Consider the following 23,440-nt stretch of genomic DNA (forward strand, 5'->3'; position numbering starts at 1 on the left):
GCTCTGTTCCTGCTGTATTGACTGGAGAACATATACTGTATGTATGGTTCTCTGAGTGCAGCAGGGGTATTTGACCCCTTAACCAGGGGGTTAATGCTTAATTTTTCAACTGTTCTAGTATGGTATAACTTCTTTTAATACTATGTCCCTTAAAAAGGAGATTATAATGCAATAATAAAATGCTTTAATGGATTACAGCATTCTGCTGTTTCACACATGGTTGCTGAAAACTAACACCTGCAAAGGAATTCAACACAAAACTCTCTCGCACCACCCGGCTTACTGGTGAGCTGACATGGTTGATGATTGACAGCAATGTTCGTACGCTATTGCTGATTGGCTATCTCACCATGCTCTGCTCAAAAACAGCAATGCACTGTGGCTCTTGAGTTTACTTATCTGTGAGTAACCCATGTGTACTGCAAATATCAGCAAACATTGGTGCAATAACAACAAAAGGATTACAGCATTTTATTGCATTATTATGTCCCTTTAAAGTGGTGAAGAGCAACGTGCAAACATGGATAAATTACTGAACACTAAAAGGCATATTTTAAATGCCTTTACATTTTAAACGGACACTAGTATGGTGATTACAAATGCTAGCATATGAAATTATAAAGGGGATTTTTTTTTTAATAATGTGTATGTGTGTGTGTATATATATATATATATATATATATATATATATATATATATATATGTGTTCTTTCATGTAATTAGCAAGAGTCCATGAGCTAGTGACGTATGGGATATACATTCCTACCAGGAGGGGCAAAGTTTCCCAAACCTCAAAATGCCTATAAATACACCCCTCACCACACCCACAATTCAGTTTTACAAACTTTGCCTCCGATGGAGGTGGTGAAGTAAGTTTGTGCTAGATTCTACGTTGATATGCGCTCCGCAGCAAGTTGGAGCCCGGTTTTCCTCTCAGCGTGCAGTGAATGTCAGAGGGATGTGAGGAGAGTATTGCCTATTTGAATGCAGTGATCTCCTTCTACGGGGTCTATTTCATAGGTTCTCTGTTATCGGTCGTAGAGATTCATCTCTTACCTCCCTTTTCAGATCGACGATATACTCTTATATATACCATTACCTCTGCTGATTCTCGTTTCAGTACTGGTTTGGCTTTCTACAAACATGTAGATGAGTGTCCTGGGGTAAGTAAATCTTATTTTCTGTGACACTCCAAGCTATGGTTGGGCACTTTATTTATAAAGTTCTAAATATATGTATTCAAACATTTATTTGCCTTGACTCAGAATGTTCAACTTTCCTTATTTTCAGACAGTCAGTTTCATATTTGGGATAATGCATTTGATTTAATCATTTTTTCTTACCTTCAAAAATTTGACTCTTCCCTGTGGGCTGTTAGGCTCGCGGGGGCTGAAAATGCTTCATTTTATTGCGTCATTCTTGGCGCGGACTTTTTTGGCGCAAAAAATTTGTTTCCGTTTCCGGCGTCATACGTGTCGCCGGTAGTTGCGTCATTTTTTGACGTTATTTTGCGCCAAAAATGTCGGCGTTCCGGATGTGGCGTCATTTTGGCGCCAAAAAGCATTTAGGCGCCAAATAATGTGGGCGTCTTATTGGCGCGAAAAATATGGGCGTCGCTTTTGTCTCCACATTATTTAAGTCTCATTTTTCATTGCTTCTGGTTGCTAGAAGCTTGTTCTTTGGCATTTTTTCCCATTCCTGAAACTGTCATTTAAGGAATTTGATCAATTTTGCTTTATATATATGTTGTTTTTTCTCTTACATATTGCAAGATGTCTCACGTTGCATCTGAGCCAGAAGATACTACAGGAAAATCGCTGTCTAGTGCTGGATCTACCAAAGCTAAGTGTATCTGCTGTAAACTTTTGGTAGCTATTCCTCCAGCTGTTGTTTGTATTGATTGTCATGACAAACTTGTTAAAGCAGATAATATTTCCTTTAGTAAAGTACCATTGCCTGTTGCAGTTCCTTCAACATCTAAGGTGCAGAATGTTCCTGATAATATAAGAGATTTTGTTTCTGAATCCATAAAGAAGGCTATGTCTGTTATTTCTCCTTCTAGTAAACGTAAAAAATCTTTTAAAACTTCTCTCCCTACAGATGAATTTTTAAATGAACATCATCATTCTGATTCTGATGACTCTTCTGGTTCAGAGGATTCTGTCTCAGAGGTTGATGCTGATAAATCTTCATATTTATTTAAAATGGAATTTATTCGTTCTTTACTTAAAGAAGTACTAATTGCTTTAGAAATAGAGGATTCTGGTCCTCTTGATACTAATTCTAAACGTTTGGATAAGGTATTTAAAGCTCCTGTGGTTATTCCAGAAGTTTTTCCTGTTCCTAATGCTATTTCTGCAGTAATTTCCAAAGAATGGGATAAATTGGGTAATTAATTTACTCCTTCTAAACGTTTTAAGCGATTATATCCTGTGCCGTCTGACAGATTAGAATTTTGGGACAAAATCCCTAAAGTTGATGGGGCTATTTCTACCCTTGCTAAACGTACTACTATTCCTACGTCAGATGGTACTTCGTTTAAGGATCCTTTAGATAGGAAAATTGAATCCTTTCTAAGAAAAGCTTATCTGTGTTCAGGTAATCTTCTTAAACCTGCTATATCTTTGGCTGATGTTGCTGCAGCTTCAACTTTCTGGTTGGAAACTTTAGCGCAACAAGTAACACATCATGATTCTCATGATATTATTATTCTTCTACAGCATGCTAATAATTTTATCTGTGATGCCATTTTTGATATTATCAGAGTTGATGTCAGGTTTATGTCTCTAGCTATTTTAGCTAGAAGAGCTTTATGGCTTAAAACTTGGAATGCTGATATGGCTTCTAAATCTACTTTACTTTCCATTTCTTTCCAGGGTAACAAATTATTTGGTTCTCAGTTGGATTCCATTATTTCAACTGTTACTGGTGGGAAAGGAACTTTTTTACCACAGGATAAAAAATCTAAAGGTAAAAGCAGGGCTAATAATCGTTTTCGTTCCTTTCGTTTCAACAAAGAACAAAAGCCTGATCCTTCATCCTCAGGAGCAGTTTCAGTTTGGAAACCATCTCCAGTCTGGAATAAATCCAAGCCAGCTAGAAAGGCAAAGCCTGCTTCTAAGTCCACATGAAGGTGCGGCCCTCATTCCAGCTCAGCTGGTAGGGGGCAGGTTACGTTTTTTCAAGGAAATTTGGATCAATTCTGTTCACAATCTTTGGATTCAGAGCATTGTTTCAGAAGGGTACAGAATTGGTTTCAAGATGAGACCTCCTGCAAAGAGATTTTTTCTTTCCCGTGCCCCAGTAAATCCAGTAAAAGCTCAAGCATTTCTGAAATGTGTTTCAGATCTAGAGTTGACTGGAGTAATTATGCCGGTTCCAGTTCCGAAACAGGGGATGGGGTTTTATTCAAATCTCTTCATTGTACCAAAGAAGGAGAATTCCTTCAGACCAGTTCTGGATCTAAAAATATTGAATCGTTATGTAAGAATACCAACGTTCAAGATGGTAACTGTAAGGACTATCTTGCCTTTTGTTCAGCAAGGGAATTATATGTCCACAATAGATTTACAGGATGCATATCTGCATATTCCGATTCATCCAGATCATTATCAGTTCCTGAGATTCTCTTTTCTGGACAAGCATTACCAGTTTGTGGCTCTGCCGTTTGGCCTAGCTACAGCTCCAAGAATTTTTACAAAGGTTCTCGGTGCCCTTCTGTCTGTAATCAGAGAACAGAGTATTGTGGTATTTCCTTATTTGGACGATATCTTGGTACTTGCTCAGTCTTTACATTTAGCAGAATCTCATACGAATCGACTTGTGTTGTTTCTTCAAGATCATGGTTGGAGGATCAATTTACCAAAAAGTTCTTTGATTCCTCAGACAAGGGTAACCCTTCTGGGTTTCCAGATGGATTCAGTGTCCATGACTCTGTCTTTAACAGACAAGAGACGTCTAAAATTGATTGCAGCTTGTCGAAACCTTCAGTCACAATCATTCCCTTCGGTAGCCTTATGCATGGAAATTCTAGGTCTTATGACTGCTGCATCGGACGCGATCCCCTTTGCTCGTTTTCACATGCGACCTCTTCAGCTCTGTATACTGAAGCAATGGTGCAAGGATTACACGAAGATATCTCAATTAATATCTTTAAAACCGATTGTTCGACACTCTCTAACATGGTGGACAGATCACCATCGTTTAATTCAGGGGGCTTCTTTTGTGCTTCCGACCTGGACTGTAATTTCAACAGATGCAAGTCTCACAGGTTGGGGAGCTGTGTGGGGATCTCTGACGGCACAAGGAGTTTGGGAATCTCAGGAGGTGAGATTACCGATCAATATTTTGGAACTCCGTGCAATTTTCAGAGCTCTTCAGTTTTGGCCTCTTCTGAAGAGAGAATCGTTCATTTGTTTTCAAACAGACAATGTCACAACTGTGGCATACATCAATCATCAAGGAGGGACTCACAGTCCTCTGGCTATGAAAGAAGTATCTCGAATTTTGGTTTGGGCGGAATCCAGCTCCTGTCTAATCTCTGCGGTTCATATCCCAGGTATAGACAATTGGGAAGCGGATTATCTCAGTCGCCAAACGTTGCATCCGGGCGAATGGTCTCTTCACCCAGAGGTATTTCTTCAGATTGTTCAAATGTGGGAACTTCCAGAAATAGATCTGATGGCGTCCCATCTAAACAAGAAACTTCCCAGGTATCTGTCCAGATCCCGGGATCCTCAGGCGGAGGCAGTGGATGCATTATCACTTCCTTGGAAGTATCATCCTGCTTATATCTTTCCGCCTCTAGTTCTTCTTCCAAGAGTAATCTCCAAGATTCTGAAGGAATGCTCGTTTGTTCTGCTGGTAGCTCCGGCATGGCCTCACAGGTTTTGGTATGCGGATCTTGTCCGGATGGCCTCTTGCCAACCGTGGACTCTTCCGTTAAGACCAGACCTTCTGTCACAAGGTCCTTTTTTCCATCAGGATCTGAAATCCTTAAATTTAAAGGTATGGAGATTGAACGCTTGATTCTTGGTCAAAGAGGTTTCTCTGACTCTGTGATTAATACTATGTTACAGGCTCGTAAATCTGTATCTCGAGAGATATATTATAGAGTCTGGAAGACTTATATTTCTTGGTGTCTTTCTCATCATTTTTCTTGGCATTCTTTTAGAATACCGAGAATTTTACAGTTTCTTCAGGATGGTTTAGATAAGGGTTTGTCCGCAAGTTCTTTGAAAGGACAAATCTCTGCTCTTTCTGTTCTTTTTCACAGAAAGATTGCTATTCTTCCTGATATTCATTGTTTTGTACAAGCTTTGGTTCGTATAAAACCTGTTATTAAGTCAATTTCTCCTCCTTGGAGTTTGAATTTGGTTTTGGGAGCTCTTCAAGCTCCTCCGTTTGAACCTATGCATTCATTGGACATTAAATTACTTTCTTGGAAAGTTTTGTTCCTTTTGGCCATCTCTTCTGCCAGAAGAGTTTCTGAATTATCTGCTCTTTCTTGTGAGTCTCCTTTTCTGATTTTTCATCAGGATAAGGCGGTGTTGCGAACTTCTTTTGAATTTTTACCTAAAGTTGTGAATTCCAACAACATTAGTAGAGAAATTGTGGTTCCTTCATTATGTCCTAATCCTAAGAATTCTAAGGAGAAATCGTTGCATTCTTTGGATGTTGTTAGAGCTTTGAAATATTATGTTGAAGCTACGAAATCTTTCCGTAAGACTTCTAGTTTATTTGTTATCTTTTCCGGTTCTAGAAAAGGCCAGAAAGCTTCTGCCATTTCTTTGGCATCTTGGTTGAAATCTTTAATTCATCTTGCCTATGTTGAGTCGGGTAAAACTCCGCCTCAAAGAATTACAGCTCATTCTACTAGGTCAGTTTCTACTTCCTGGGCGTTTAGGAATGAAGCTTCGGTTGACCAGATTTGCAAAGCAGCAACTTGGTCCTCTTTGCATACTTTTACTAAATTCTACCATTTTGATGTATTTTCTTCTTCTGAAGCAGTTTTTGGTAGAAAAGTACTTCAGGCAGCGGTTTCAGTTTGAATCTTCTGCTTATGTTTTTCGTTAAACTTTATTTTTGGGTGTGGATTATTTTCAGCAGGAATTGGCTGTCTTTATTTTATCCCTCCCTCTCTAGTGACTCTTGTGTGGAAAGATCCACATCTTGGGTAGTCATTATCCCATACGTCACTAGCTCATGGACTCTTGCTAATTACATGAAAGAAAACATAATTTATGTAAGAACTTACCTGATAAATTCATTTCTTTCATATTAGCAAGAGTCCATGAGGCCCGCCCTTTTTTTGTGGTGGTTATGATTTTTGTATAAAGCACAATTATTCCAATTCCTTATTTTATATGCTTTCGCACTTTTTTATCACCCCACTTCTTGGCTATTCGTTAAACTGAATTGTGGGTGTGGTGAGGGGTGTATTTATAGGCATTTTGAGGTTTGGGAAACTTTGCCCCTCCTGGTAGGAATGTATATCCCATACGTCACTAGCTCATGGACTCTTGCTAATATGAAAGAAATGAATTTATCAGGTAAGTTCTTACATAAATTATGTTATATATATATATATATATATATATATATATATACACATACACACATGTATGTATGTGCTATAAAAGGGGACTATCTCCCCAAAACTTCACTTAAATTTCAAAACTCCTGTAAATTGGGAGCCTTTTTAATTTAATAATATTTTGGACTTGCCTTCTACCCTGGTGGATGATTCTTATGAGGTGAATTCTATACTGGATCCATATCTACTGCACTGTCAGTTGTGCTAAACATATATTATGTGTTTAATCTTTTTATAAATGATTATATGCAATTTAATATATTTAAATAAAATAATAATGCTCCTTTTTAAGTCACAGAAGTTGCTATTTTATGTGATTTTATTCTAGTTTTAAAGCAAGGTTGTCAAATTCTTTCCAACTGGGTCTTTCTTTTGTGTGAGAACTGGATATTTATATGTTTTCTTGGTCAGTGTGTGCATAAGGGAAAAAAAATAATTGAATTGTGTTCCCATATTTGGAAAGGTTTAACAATAGTTCTTATGTGAAGGTCATTTTCAAAGCCATCTATATTTAGTAGAAAGTTATGTGAAACTTATTTGTGTTTCTGCGTCATAAAACAAAGTTTGAACTTTGCAGCTGGAACTGTGGGAAAGAGAAATCCTGTAGCTACTGAGTGATAAGGATGTTTTTTTATTCTGCAAAACTCATTCAATGATACATTTAGGGACTCTCTATGTTCAAAAATAATTTCAAGCAACTGTCTTTAAACACGGTTTTGCAAATTTGAATCCCTAAATAAATATATAAGGCATTCCTTTGTTCTTTGCACCAGAAAAGCGGGTCATATTTAATATCTTATCAGCGTTTTCCACAGAAAATGTTGTCAGCCTGTGGCAGTAGACATGCGGGGGCAGAGTAATACTCTGCAATGTAATTCTATTTATAAATATTACTTAGAGGGACACCAAACCCAATTTTTTTTTCTTTCATGATTCAGATAGAGCATGCAATGTTAAACAACTTTCTAATTTACTCGTATTAACTTTTCTTTGTTCTCTTGCTATATTTATTTAAAAAGCAGGAATTTAAAGGAGTCAGCCCATTTTAGGTTCAGCACCATGGATAGTGCTTGCTTATTGGTGGCTACATTTAGCAAACCAATAAGCAAGCATAACCCAGGTACTGAACCAAAAATGGTCCAGCTCTTAAAGCTTACATTCCTGCTTTTTAAATAAAGATAGCAAGATAACAAAGAAAATTTGATAATAGGAGTAAATTAGAAAGTTGCTTACAATTGCATGTTCTATCTGAATCATGAAATAATACATTTGGGTTTTAGTGTCCATTTAAAGGGATAAAAACACCGGCAGAAAGTCTGCCAGTACTAAAATAAGTCTCTTCTTTCCTTTTCTTTCTTTTTCTTTTTCTTTTTCTTTTTCTTTTTCTTTTTCTTTTTCTTTTTCTTTTTCTTTTTCTTTTTCTTTTTCTTTTTCTTTTTCTTTTTCTTTTTCTTTTTCTTTTTCTTTTTCTTTTTCTTTTTCTTTTTCTTTTTCTTTTTCTTTTTCTTTTTCTTTTTCTTTTTCTTTTTCTTTTTCTTTTTCTTTTTCTTTTTCTTTTCCTTCTTTCTTTTCCTTCTTTTCCTTCTTTTCCTTCTTTTCCTTCCCTCTCTCCCGGAACTGCTCCAGCGATGGGCCATCCACCTGCCTCCCTGCTATGGCTCCCACCCACCAACAATCGGCACCATCGCTGGCTGATGCAGAGAGGGCCACAGAGTTGCTCCCTCTGCATTGTTGGTTAAAAAAGGGTATTGCAGGATGCCTCAATATCGAGGCATCACTGCAATACCCTGAAAGCATCTGCAAGCGATCACGATCGCTTCCAGCGCTTGAAACACCAGAGGATGGGCCAGGCACGTCTTTGGTCGTTAAAGGGACAGTCTAATCAAAATGACATTTTCATGATTCAGATAGGCCATGCAATTTTAAACAATTTTCGAATTTACTTTTATCATCAAATTTGCTTTGTTATTTTGATATTCTTTGTTGAAAGCTAAACCTTGGTAGGCTCATTTTCTAATTTCTAAGCCCTTGAAGGCCGCCTCTTATCTCAGTGCATTTTTACAGGTTTTCTATAACTAGACAGTGCTAGTTCACGTGTGCCATATAGATAACATTATGCTCACTCCTGTGGAGTTACCAAGGAGTCACCACTGATTGGCTAAAATGTCTGTCAAAAGAACTGAAATAAGGGTGCAGACTGCAGAGGCTTGCTTAGAAGGTATTAGGTAATCACAGAGGTAAAAATTATATTAATATAACAGTGTTGATTATACAAAACTGAGGAATGGATAATAAAGGGAATATCTAAAGTATTGCTCTAGGCCCATTTTGGTATATTTCATGCCACCATTTCACCGCCAAATGCGATCAAATTAGAAAAAGTAAAATTTTTCAATTTTAGGTTTCTCACTGAAATTATTTACAAACAGCATGTGTAATTATGGCACAAATTGTTGTAAATGCTTCTCTGGGATCCCCTTTGTTCAGAAATTGCAGACTTATATGGCTTTGGTGTTGCTTTTTGGTAATTAGAAGGCCGCTAAATGCCGCTGCGCACCACACATGTATTATGCCCAGCAGTGAAGGGGTTAATTAGGGAGCTTGTAGGGTTCATTTTAGCTGTAGTGTAGTAGACAACCCAAAGCATTGATCTAGGCCCATTTTGGTATATTTCATGCCACCATTTCACCGCCAAATGCGATCAAATGAAAAAAAGTTAAATTTTTCAATTTCAGGTTTCTCACTGAAATTATTTACAAACAGCTTGTGCAATTATGGCACAAATGGTTGTAAATGCTTCTCTGGGATACTCTTTGTTCAGAAATAGCAGACATAGAGTATATGGCTTTGGCATTGCTTTTTGGCAATTAGAAGGCCGCTAAATGCCGCTACACACCACACTTGTATTATGCCCAGCAGTGAATGGGGTTAATTAGGTAGCTGGTAGGGAGCTTGCAGGGTTAATTTTAGCTTTAGTGTAGAGATCAGCCTCCCACCTGACACATCCCACCCCCTGATCCCTCCCAAACAACACTCTTCACTCCCCCACCCCACAATTGTCCCCACCAATTTTTTTTTTTTTTAAATATCTATTCATCTTTGATGGACCCTCCTTAGCCCCCAACCTCCCTGATTCCCCCCCCCCCCCAAAAAAAAACCCAGCTCTCTAACCTTGGGTACTTTTTTTTTTTTTTTTAAAAACAATAGATTTTCCTGTAGTGCAGATGCCCCTCCCAGATCCTTTGATATATTTTTTTTTTACACTCTCCTCACTCTTTGCATTTCAATGATCATTGATGGCAGTGGTTGCTTCGCGAGCGCCCCCGCACGCTCCCGGCGTGCACATTGCACATACAGGAACCAGATGCCGGATAGCGATGGGCCGCCCACCTGTCTCCCTGCTAAGCTCCCACCAACGATCGGCACCATTGCTACTGGTGCAGAGAGGGCCACAGAGTGGCGCGCTCTGCATCGGATGCTTGAAAAAGGGTATTGCAGGATGCCTCAATATTGAGGCATCACTGCAATACCCTGAGAGCTGCTGGAAGCGACCGCAATCGCTTCAAGCACTCAATTAGACCAAGGACGTACCAGGTACGTCCATTGTCACTAGCTGACAGTTTTTGCAGGACGTACCTGGTATGTCCTTGGTCGTTAAGGGCAGGGCCGCCATCAGGGGGTGATAGGGGTGACTCCTGTCAGGGGCCCAATGGGCTAGGGGGGCCCATGAGGCAAGAACTAAAATAAAAAAAAAAATTATTTAAATTTTGGCAGCCACCAGTGGGTACTACAGCAGAGTGCTAATTGAGCATGGGAAATGTTATTACAAGGAGTAAAGTATTAGCATTTGAGAGTATTTCTGAGTGTGCACTAAACCACTATGCACAGTGTGAGACAGACTTGGCACTTTGTTTGTAGAGTGTGTGCCTGAGTCAGAACGGCTGATCACTTTCATTTGCAGAGGAGGTAGGAATTACTTAGCAAATGTTTTTTATTTCTTTGTGCAATTTAAGATTGTAACTTCAGTGTTGTAGTAGTTGTATGGTGGGGCCAGGGATCCATAAAAACACATTTTTTTTAGCAGCAGTGTATTTATGATTATTTGACAATGCTGTAGAAATTCTATATTTAAAACCATGCAGAAATGTTTCCTCCTCAATACACAAATGATATATATTACATTCCAGTTTACTGCCCCTTTATAAAAGGACTTTCCAGATACAAGGAGGCATTTTATCTAAGATTTTTACATCTGCATAACATGTTATACTCTCAGACTAAGATTGCTCAGTGTTGGAAATGAGACAGGTTAACTTAAAACTGTTCAGTTTACTCTACAGCTGACTTAATTTTGAAATGCATACCAACAAGCTTAAATCCTGCATTTAACCAGATCTAATGGTATGAGTACCACAGATTATGGTTCCATCATATAGAGTACAGCATTTTCAAATCCACAAGTACAGCTGACAGATGGGAACATTTGTACACTATATTTGAAGTGGTGCTCTTGGTTGGGGAAAATATCAAACAAACATATGTCAACCTTTTAAAAGTACGTTTCTTCATCTAGCCATCTACCCAGATCATTAATGTACAAGTTTGAATTCACAGAATTATTTTTGTTGGCACATTTACAAATATGATTCTTTAAAAAGTGATCTCTTAATTTCTGCATTTTTTTTTTTATCATGCATGTCACACACTGTTGATTTAGGGGATGCAAGGTGCATAAATGTTTCCTCCTGTGAGTGTTTTTGTGGGTGTCTGTGTTTATGTCTTTGTGCTTTGGTTTGTGTCTCTATGAGTGTGTATGTATTTTTTTTCTGTTGGTATCTTTGTGAGGGTGGGTGTGTATGTCTTTGTGCATTTTCTGTGGATGTCTGTGAGGGTGTGTGCATATGTCTTTAAGCTTCTTCTATGGGTGTCTCTGTGAGGGTGGGCGTGTGTTTGTCTTTGTGTATTTTCTCTGGATGCCTCTGTGAGGGTGTGTGTGTATGTCTGTGGTTTCTGTGGATGTCTCTGTGAGGGTGTGTGTGTGTTTTCTGTGGATGTCTCTGTGAGGGTGTGTGTGTGTTTTCTGTGGGTGTCTCTGTGAGGGTGTGTATTTTCTATGGGTGTCTCTGTGAGGGTGTGTATTTTCTATGGGTGTCTCTGTGAGGGTGTGTATTTTCTATGGGTGTCTCTGTGAGGGTGTGTATTTTCTGTGGATGTCTCAGTGAGGGTGTGTATGTATGTCTTTGTGTGTTTTCTGAGGCTGTCTCTGTTGGTGTTTTCTTGGGTGTATGTGCAAGTTTGAGTTTGTGTGTGTGTCCATTGTCTGTTCCTTTTTAGGACATTTTTGACCTTACTACTGATTATTCACATCTTTCTACAGACTTTGAGACTAATGAGACCTTTCCGGAAGTCACCAATCTACTATTTAACCTTTAAATTATTGTTTAGGCAGTTCAGGGCCTTTCCTTTCAGCCACTGCATGCTGTTGCCATCATTTAGTTGGCATCTTCCTTTACAAAAAGATAATCAGAACTCCATATTTTGTTTTCTAAATCGCCTTTTTTTACAAAACTGTAGTTTACCTCATTACTTGTCAGGTCAATGTAAACAAGTGCTAAGTGTCTGAGTTTGTTTGCTTGAGTGTCTATATGTGAATCCTTATGTGTGAGTGTGTTTCAGTGTATGTTACTACCTTTACAACATTTCCAAGTTTAAATAGACACTTAAGAATAAAGTGCATATATGTTTTAGTCACTTGGTCAAAAATTGCACATGTCAAAGGAGGGGGGGCCCTGATCAATGGTTAAGTCAGGGGCCCCAAAATTTCTAGTGGCGGCCCTGGTTAAGGGCTTAATGACAGAAGTCCTAAAGAAAACACTGTTTGGCTTCATGTTTGTATAGGTGTGTGTTTGTCCAACCATAGAGCTGTAAGGTTTGCCCTTGCCCAATGAGAAATCAATCCTTGAGTATTTTTATTTGTCGTCTTTTGCAAATATGTGCTTCTGTCTGGGAGCGCAACGTTAACGGTTTTATTGAACCCTTCTGCACAATTAAACAAACAGTAACCTTATATTTAATAATAAGCTCCTTTTAATGACTTAGATAATTGTATTATTATGTTAGTGTGTTCCTTAAACATCACAAGATGTTGTGCATTTATCATCCTGCGGGATTCATGAAGGATAAATCTGTTGCATTTAGGAATAAGGTATCTGACACTGCTTGTGTTGGCATCTGCTCTATTCGCTTGATAAAGCTATCTACTAATGAGATAATCCAACAAATGACTGGGAACTCAGGAAAATGAGCATAGACATCATTATAGAAAGTCGTTCCAGGTAACATCAATATTATAGGCTCATTTTAGTGTTAAAGGTACATTGTAGTCATTGTTTTCTTGGTTTTATCTTAGAGGATATTTCTAACTATATTCCATCCTTGTATGCATGTACCTGTCCTTTTTCTTGTTAGGCTTGCAGAGGCATATGCTCTCCACCAATAGAGCTGTGTGAATTGTCCTTATGAGATATAAAACCGTCTGTTTAATTGTTGTAATAAATAAACGCTAAGCAGTGGGTTATACTTAAATTCATGGTAAATCCTAGCATTTGTGAAATGCTAGGAGTTACCAGTGGAACAAAAAAGGGGACTTTCAGTCATGAAGTATAAAATACTTTATGCTGAAAGTTCCTTTATTTGTCTGAAGCGTGTGCCTTAGGCCGCTCACGGCAGAGCGCTATTTTGCTGTGAGGTGATATTAGCCAATAGTGTGCTAGCTATCCGGCATGGAGCCAGCTGGCCCACACAGCTTTTGGCTAAGAGGTGGAAACGTCACCTCACTGCAAAATAGCGTTCTGCCGTGGGCTGCATGAGGAGCTTAATGTGGCGAATGCTTCAGACAAATAAAGGAACTTTTAGCATGAAGTATTTTATACTTCATGACTGAAAGTCCCCTTTTTTGTTCCAATGGTAAATTCTAGCGTTTCACAAACACTAAGATTACTATCACTTTAATAGAAAGCATTGCAATATGTATAATTCTATCATTTTAAAAGTTTTTTTACCATTTTATTTCATTTTTTACTTAATTAATGCAGGTTGAATTACTTCCTGTCACAGCTCCACAAGGGGGTCTCTGGTCTCTACAGGAAAGCAAACAAGTGGTTGCTAGGAAACACGCGTACAAGCTCCAGACAGTTTCTTGCCCATGCTGCAAAAATCATGTGACATTAAAACTTGCATTTTATAATAGTAGCTCCCTTATCTCACTAATGACAGTGGCTACACTGAGAATTTCTAAATGCTCATTTAGCAAGAAAACAAGTTGTTTTTTTTTGCTGTTATTAACACAAGCTGTTTATTTTTATGCTCACTTTAACATATATATTTTTTTCATAAAAGAGCACTTTTTCAAATCTCTTTTTATCAGCAAGTGAACAATGGTAGGAAGTACACATCATACTGTTGAATTAGTTTTAGTTTAAATAAAATATTTCAGGCCAAATAACCCCTCCCCCACCCCCCGACAACCTGACAGTAGCTGAAGGATAACTATTCACAGAGCTATTACTGTTGTAAGGTGACACTTTTTGGTAAAATATCTTCCTTTTTTTACATTGAGCTGTTGAGTCATTAAAATTTACAATTGCACTTCTTTCTTTTTTTTTTTTTTACTTACCTTTTTGTTACTGTAAACTTACCGCCGATCCTCCGCCCGCATCTCCTTCAGTAATTAGCATATCGATGACGATCCGGCTTCCTCTAATCGTTGTGTGCCTTACGAGCTGGACGCCAAAGGGGGCACACAATGATTGGAGGAAGCCGGATCGTTATCAATATGCTAAATACTGAAGGAGATGCGGGCGTAGAATCAGCGGTAAGTATTTTAAAACAGAAGTGTAATTGTAAAGTTTTTAATGATTTAAAGAGACCATGTTTTTATGAGTATTTTTAAAAACTGGGCTTAGTCATTCAACTTTACAATCAATCTAACTGTCTCTCAGTTTGTGGATTTTTAGGACTTGGGAATTCTGTCCAGCTATCCCTGCCTGTTTCCCTAAAGACTGGCCACTTATGCCCAATTCTGTCATGGACCTAGATATTTCCTTGTGCTGCACGTTCTCTCCACAGACCCCCCTGACTATTTCTCTGGTATTTTAATAGTTGTGCGTAAACTTAATAATATAAAATTTGATAAAATAAGTAAATTAGAAAGTTGTTTAAAATTGTATGCTCTATCTGAATCATAAAAGAAAAAAAATTGATTTAATGTCTCTTTTAATGCACACCAGCAGGTAAAATTAATCTCTTTAAATGCCTTAAAAAGACATTAAAGACATCTTGTATTTATATAAAATAGTTCTTGTCCCACGCTCTGTAGTGAAGTCAAAAAGCTAATTCTCTAACATAAAAATGCTGCAAATCTATAGTTGTTTTAGGCAATAGTCATCATTTTGAAAACCTAGGTTACAAATTTTTGCTTAAAAAAAAAACACACAATCCCTGTAAAAAAAACTTTAAAAAGCAACCCTAAAAAGTATAATCCCAAAATATACTTAAAAACACAGAAAATAGAGTGCGCTAAAGAAAAGCTGCTGCGAGGTCAAATAATGTAGTGGATACTATACAAATATATGAATACAATATAAAATAATAAATACACTCTTATGAGATATGAGTCTATATACACAAATACTCAACAACAACAAAATAATAAAAATAAATAAAAGATGTTCAGAAAAAATGTCAGTTGTATATAAATGTTCAAAGAAAAAGTCCATAAAATATAAAAGTCTGTTTACCAGTTACTCTTTTAGGTTCAAAGCAACAGTCTATAAAATATAAAAAGGTCAATTTGCCAGTATGATGTAGTTGAAATATTGCTTTGGTATGAAGTTATAAGTGTTGTGCAGTGGAAAGTGCAACAGTGAACAAATGAGAAACCTCTTATTGTCTAGGTTTCTTCATTTCTCTTTGGCTCTTAGAATCAGCAGGTCTCGACCCTCCGATGGTACTTGTTATGTTACAAGCAAATACAGCGTTGTAGCGTGTACCTTGGAATGTGCACTCACGATTTCCGGGTCATGTGACAGGTTCTTAACCAATCTGGAAGCTGGATTACCGGGTGTTTAGGGTAGGAGTGAATCTCATGATTTCCTGGTTTCCTTGATTTCCTTAATACAGTGTGATGAGTGGAGATAATACAAAGTTGCAAAAACAGCACTTCCTTGCAAAATCACTTGTGTGAACTCCAAAGTGACACAGAGCGCTCTGTTTAGGGAGTTCTAGTATGGGGAATACTGAAACATAAACATAGTCCAACGCGTTTCAGCTGCCACAGCCTTTCTCAAGATGAGTTTTTTTTTTTTTTATCCCTCCTCACCATATTTTCTCTGTTACCTTGATTGTTACTCCTCCCATTTTTCTCAAAATCAGAGTGAATTTGCTTTAACGTTTATCTATAAATAAGACAATTGTCATCCTTTAAAAGGACATATAATGAAAGTCTGAGCAATAAAAAATAAAAATCGGAGCATCTAAAAAACTGAGCATCAAAAATGGCGAGTCTGTAAATAAAAATCTAGCCACATAAGAAGAATATAGTTATATGGTGTCCTAAATTGTTTATGAAATTCATCTTTAATTGTACCAACAACAATTGGTTAATAAAGATAAAATTCATATATGCAAAACTCATAACTATTGAGTGAAACCAAAATGATTAAATTAATAAAATTAATCAAATTGATGTTTAAATTATCTGTTCGTTACAGAATACGCAAAGAAAATATAAAATAAGCTTACTTATATTAGTGTGCATAGAAAATGTGTTTTAAATATTAAGTGGTAATAACGAAAAAGTGTCAATAGGGAGTATACACAAATGTATATTGGAGAATGTAAGATGTAAAAATGAACGTTATTTGTAAATCAAAATGTCATTTATAAAAAATTATGTTAAGGGAATAGATGAAACCCATTTGTAGTTTGTTTGCCAAAATGGACAAAAAATATCTACAATGCTATGGATATTTACAGAGGACATCAAACAAAAAAAGAGGAAAGAACAAATTGCTTGTGTCCCAGTGTCTTTTTTTTTTTATTGTTGGTTTTGTAATTTTATTTTCTATATTATTTTTATTTTTATGGCTGTTTTTTATGCTATGTTTTACTGAATCGTTTATTTATTATTCCATAATGGAATTGAGATCTAATTCAGCATTCAAACCTAATGTTTCTAATGTTTTGAAGTGAAAGATTAATTCTGCCTCTGTTAATAAAAGTTTTTTTTTAATTCAGATCACCACCTCTCCAGTCACCCATTATTTTTCTTAGGCCCCAATATTTTAGACCTTTTTGTATTCTGATTGTGGCATTCCTTAAAATGCCTTGACAGAAGATGTCCCATGAAGCCATGCTCAATGTTGAGCAGGTGCTCATGGATTCTATCTTTGTTCCATCCCTCCCCTGTATAGAGGTCCCACTAAACCTATTTGCATTCACACACACATTTTGTTTCATTCACAGTAACACATTTTTTTATATGGATATCTTCATTAGTAGAAAAACTATCTTATCTGACATTGAACAAATAGAAAATATAGAAATAACGAATATTTCATTTGATTACTCAGATATTAAAGAGATATGTGAGGATGTCGAAAAATGACAAAAGAATTAAAACTAAAACTTGAAGTCGGCTAATACAGAGATATCTTAATTTAAATATGGTTCCCAGAGGGTTAGGATTTATTAAAGATTGTACCTTCGAATTACAAGAACCCCTAATAAATGAATGGTACAATACCCTTAAGGATGCTTCTCTCAACCTAATGAGAATTAGAAGTCAAGAAATATTACTCTCAGGAGTTTGAAGACAAATTGAACTATCCCATTTCAGTGATGATGAAACTTTTAAATCCCTACAAAATGAAATAATTACACGTTTAAAAGGACGTATTAGAAGTGAAAAACAAAAAGATGAATAGCGACTTATCTGATTATAAAATTTCCAATTCAATAGAGAAAGAAAATAGATTTAATACCCATAGTAAATCTTCACTGGTTGCTGAGAAGCCCCCCAGTAAAAATGGAAATTGTTCTCTAAAAAAAGAAATGATAAAATTACGAACAATAAAAACAATTCGAGAGACTCAAGGTCCAATATGAATTACAAAAATAGTAATAATGGTAAAAATATTATAGAAGCATATAATGCACCTTATAATATAATGCGCCTTATACCAGTAATTGGAAACCACAACAGACTGAGAGAACAAATTGTAGCAATTGGAGACCACATTATAGGGAGAGACAAACGTACACCAAGGGGAATAATTACAAATCAAAAAATGATCAAAATAATTGAGATCGTAATGAAGATTTTAATTGAAGAAATTAGAAAAACTTCTGTTAAAGATCTGCAAGACAGACATTCATCTAGGGACAAGTGGTCTGAATATAATAACTGTCCAATCCAAAATAATTGGTCTAAACCAAGATATGAGTCTAATCATTGGAAAATGCAAACTCAAAACCATTACACCCCTTTAATAGATGAGCATAGCTATGACCAATGGCACAGTGAGACACCACATCAACCCTGGAGACAAAGGGGAATGCAAAATGAACCAGGCACTTCTAAGTCTTTTTTAGAGGAGGACCTACAAAATATAGAGAGATTAAAAATGAAAAAAATAATGAGAGGGGAAAGATTTGGGAGACCCCCAAAAACGAATGAGATAATAAAGGCATTTTTAATCTGAGTTCAATTGAATTAAAGGAGGATGAATGTAACATACTAAAAAGAGGAACAGCAAAACTTGATAAATTCAGTACTCTAATGTGAACAAGTTTATTAGGAGTGCCACCCAAAAGAGAGAATTTCTAAAAAATTCCATTACTAGGGAATAAATAAAAGTAATTTTCAACAAACCAATTTTAAAGTAAAATCTAATTTTTATCCCACCACTGAAAAAGGGAAGAATTTTTGAATTATTTCAGAAACTTTTGAAACAAGACATAAAATAAATATATGAATCTAAATAAAAAAGAATGGGAGACTTTAAAAAATCTAAAATCAAATAGAAATATAATTATAAAACAGGCAGATACAAAAGACTATAAAAAAGAAGCAATGAGATTGTTAGAGGATACCACCACATATCGTAAAATTTCATGCAACCCCATTAAGTCTCAGAAAAAAGAATTAGAAAAACTTCTAAAAAAAAAGCTCACAATACAGGCATAATAAATAGGAAAGGATATGAATTCCTTCTAGTAAACCATCCAGGAACACCCACTTTTTACTACTTGCCAAAAATCCATAAATGTTTTATCAACCCACCAGGGAGGCCAATTATCTCTGGAATTGATTCAGTAACAGATAATATACCATAATACATAGATTATTTTTTGCAACAATATGTAATAAGACTTCCATCATGCTTAAAAGATTCAACAGATTTTTTGAAGTCTTTAAAAACCATTAACTGGAAAGAAGGATACGCACTCATCACCTGCGATGTCTGCTCTCTTTATACAAGTATAAAACATAAACTGGGCCTACAAGCTATAGATTATCATTTAACCAAAGAAGGAGAACTATGCATTGAACAAATAGACTTTATCAAATCATGCATTAAGTTTATTCTTGAAAATAACTCCTTTGTCTTTGATGACCAGTTCTTCTTACAAATCTAGGGTATAGTGATGGGCACCAAGTTCATCCCAAGCTATGCAAATTTATTCATGGGACATCTTGAAGATACAATCATTCATGGCGGAACTTGGACAGCGAACTTGGTGCTCTATCGCAAATTTATTGACGATATCTTTTATAATTTGGGAGGGGGACCTTGAATTATTTGAATTATTCATTGACGATTTAAGCAGTAGTTACTTCAGTTTAAGTTTCACCTGTGAACAAAGTAAACAAACTCTGTTATCTTGATTTAAAAATTGAAATTTATCAACCAAGAAATTCATACAAAAACTCATTTTAAAACCGTAGAATCAAATAATTATGTACATAGCAAAAGTTGCCATTAATCAGTTCACTAGAATCAGAAAAAAATGCACGAGGGTAGAGGATTATGATGAGCAAGCTATACATTTAGAGAATAAGTTTCATCAAAAGGGTTATGATAGAAAGCTAATTGATAAAGCTAAACAGACAGCAAGATCTAAAAATAGAACAGATTTACTACAACGCAAAATAAACGTCATCCAACACAGAATCATTATGGCTACCATTTATTACAGATTATAATAATCATAACCAAATCAGGTCTATTCTAAACAAACACTGGTACATCCTGCAAAGAGATCCAATTTATTGGTGAATTGCTTCCTGAAAAACCAAGTGTGGTTTTCAAAAAAGCTAAAAACTTAAACATCTTAGCCCCAAGTACCTTCAGAGAAACAACAACAAAAAAAAAACAAACAGAGATCTCTTTAAGCAAAAACTTAAGGGATTCTACCCATGTATCAGTTGTAAAGCTTGTAGTTTCAGTAGGAAAACCAAAGTAGTAATTTCTAACACTACGAGAAAGGAATTAGAAATAAAGGACTGTATCAGATGCACCGACAAGAACGTGGTTTACTTAATACAATTCCCATGTAAGATGCAATATTTGGGGGAGACCTCCCGCCCCCTCAAAGATAGAATCCGCGAGCACCTGCTCAACATTGAGCATGGCTTCATGGGACATCCTCTGTCAAGGCATTTTAAGGAATGCCACAATCAGAATACAAAAGGTCTCAAATATTGGGGCCTAAGAATAATAATGGGTAACTGGAGAGGTGGTGATCTGAATAAAAAAACTTTAATGAACAGAGACAGAATGAATATTTCACTTCAAAACATTAGAACCATTAGGTTTGAATGCTGAATTAGATCTTAATTCCATTATGGAATAATAAATAAATGATTCAGTAAAAGGGATTCCCTTATAAAAAATAGCCATAAAAATAAAAATAATATAGAAAATAAATTACAAACTAACAATAAAAAAAGACACTGGGACACAAGCAATTTGTTCTTTCCTCTTTTTTTTGTTTGATGTCCTCTGTAAATATCCATAGCATTGTAGATATTTTTTGTCCATTTTGGCAAACAAACTACAAATGGGTTTCATCTATTCCTTTAACATAATTTTCTCTTGTTAAGTGTGTTCAGTCCACGGGTCATCCATTACTTATGGGATATATTCTCCTTCCCAACAGGAAGTTGCAAGAGGATCACCCAAACAGAGCTGATATATAGCTCCTCCCCTCACATGTCATACCCAGTCATTCTCTTGCAACCCTCAACAAAGAAGGAGGTCGCAAGAGGAGCTGGAGTTTTTACTTAACTATTAACTATTCTTCAATCAAAAGTTTGTTATTTTAAATGGCACCGGAGTGTGCTGTTTTTCTATCTCAGGCAGTATTTGGAAGAAGAAACTGCCTGCGTTTTTTATCTATGATCTTAGCAGGCGTAACTAAGATCCACTGGCTGTTCTCGACATTCTGAGGAGTGGGGTAACTTCAGACTGGGAATAGCATGCGGGGTCCTCCGCAAATGAGGTATGTACGGTACTTTATTTTCTGGGAATGGAATTGACTAAGAAATAATGACATTTTGATTTACAAATAACGTTCATTTTTACATCTTACATTCTCCAATATACATTTGTGTATACTCCCTATTGACACTTTTTTTTTCGTTATTACCACTTAATATTTAAAACACATTTTCTATGCACACTAAGATAAGTAAGTTTATTATTTTATATTTTTTTGCATATTCTGTAACAAACAGATAATTTAAAAATCAATTTGATTAATTTAATCTTTTTGGTTTCACTCAATAGTTATGAATTTTGCATATATGAATTTTATCTTTATTAACAAATTTTTGTATGTACAATTAAACTAAAAAGAGATTAATTTCATAAATAATTTAGGACACCATAGAACTATATTATGTGGCTAGATTTTTATTTACAGACTCGCCATTTTTGATGCTCCGATTTTTATTCTTATTTTTATTGCTCAGACTTTCATTATTTGTCCTTTAACGGATGACAATTGTCTTATTTATATATAAACGCTAAAGCAAATTCACTCCCCTTTTGAGGAAAAATGGGAGGAGTAACAATCAAGGTAACAGAGATAAAAGATAGTGTGAGGAGGGATCTAAAACTCATGTTGAGAAAGGCTGTGGCAGCTGAAATGCGTTGATGGACTATGTTTATGTTTCAGTATTCCCCATACTAGAACTCCCTAAACAGAGCGCTCTGTGTCACTTTGGAGTTCACACAAGTGATTTTGCAAGAAAGTGCTGTTTTTGCAACTTTGTATTATCTCCACTCGTCACACTGTATTAAGGAAATCAGGAGATTCACCCCTACCCCAAACACCTGGTAATCTAGCTTCTAGATTGGTTAAGAACCCGTCACATGACCCGGAAATCATGAGTGCACATTCCCAGGTGCACGCTACAACGCTGTATTTGCTTGTAACATAACAAGTACCATCGGAGGGTCGAGACATGCAGATTCTAAGAGCCAAAGAGAAATGGAGAAACCTAGACAATAAGAGGTTTCGCATTCCGGTTGAGTCATCATATTACAAGTTTCTCATTTGCTCACTGTTGCACTTTCCACTGCACAACACTTCTAAACTCCTACCAATGCATTATTTCAACTACATCATACTGGCGAATAGACTTTTTATATTTTACAGACTTTTTCTTTGAACATTAATGTATAATGGACATTTTTTCTGAGCATCTTTTATTTTTTTGAGTATTTGTGCATCTAGACGCAAAACGTACCACCGGTGGTCTTTTATTTGATGAACATAGATGATATATTTGTTAAATAAATTCATTTATTTATATATATATATATATATCTCATAAGAGTGTACAGTATTTATTTTATATTGTATTCACATATTTATATAGTATCCACTACATTATTTGACCTCTCTTAGTATCTTTTCTTTTGCGCACCCTATTTTCTGTGTTTACAAATTTTTGCTTGTTGGGCACTCTAGGGTGTGTGGTACAAAGCACATTTTTTTGCACAGAAACAAGAGGCGTTTAATTTCCAGTTAAAGGATAATGTTTAAGGTAGATTTTGTTTTGCATCAACAATCCTGATGAGTAAAATCATTGTATATTTATATTCAACCAATAGATTGAAATTAGAATCTGTTTGTTCAAATACTTGGTTATTAAAGGACCAATAAATTCAGTAGATTTGCATAAACAACAAATGCACGATAAGATAAGGCAATAGCATTTAGTCTGAACTTCAAATGAGTAGCAGATTTTTTTTTTCTTGCAAATTTCAGTTATGTCTAATTCCACTCCCCCTGTATCATGTGACAGCCATCAGCCAATCACAAATGCATATACGTTTATTCAGTAAATTCTTGCACATGCTCAGTAGGTGACTCAAAAGTGTAAATATAAAAAGACTGTGCACATTTTGTTAATGGAAGTAAATTGGAAAGTTGTTTAAAATTGCTGCCCTATCTGAATCATGAAGGTTTAATTTTGACTTGTGTCCCTTTTTAAAGGAAATGTCTAATCAAAATGAAACGTTCATAATTCCGATAGTGCATGCAATTTTAAACAACTTTCCAGTTTATTTTTAAAATCAAATTTGCGTTGTTCTTTTGATATCTTTTGTTGAAAGTTAAAGGGACAGTATACTATAAAATAGTTTTTCCCTTAATGTGTTTCCAATTACTTTTTTTTTTACCAGCTGCAGAGTATAAAATGTATGAGATTTGCTTTTTTAAGGCTAATTTGTGTATATGAATTAGCTGATATTTGTGTTTTGAAGCCACAAC

At 35.9% G+C, this 23,440-nt stretch overlaps 1 protein-coding gene across 2 annotated transcripts in view; it reads left to right on the forward strand.

The window, feature by feature from the left end:
- Window positions 1-23,440, forward strand: part of IRF6 (interferon regulatory factor 6) — a 73,433-nt gene that overhangs the window by 16,655 nt on the left and 33,338 nt on the right. The gene's annotated exons all lie outside the window — the stretch shown is intronic.

Source organism: Bombina bombina, chromosome 3, assembly GCF_027579735.1.
Source record: "Bombina bombina isolate aBomBom1 chromosome 3, aBomBom1.pri, whole genome shotgun sequence".
NCBI lineage: Eukaryota > Metazoa > Chordata > Amphibia > Anura > Bombinatoridae > Bombina > Bombina bombina.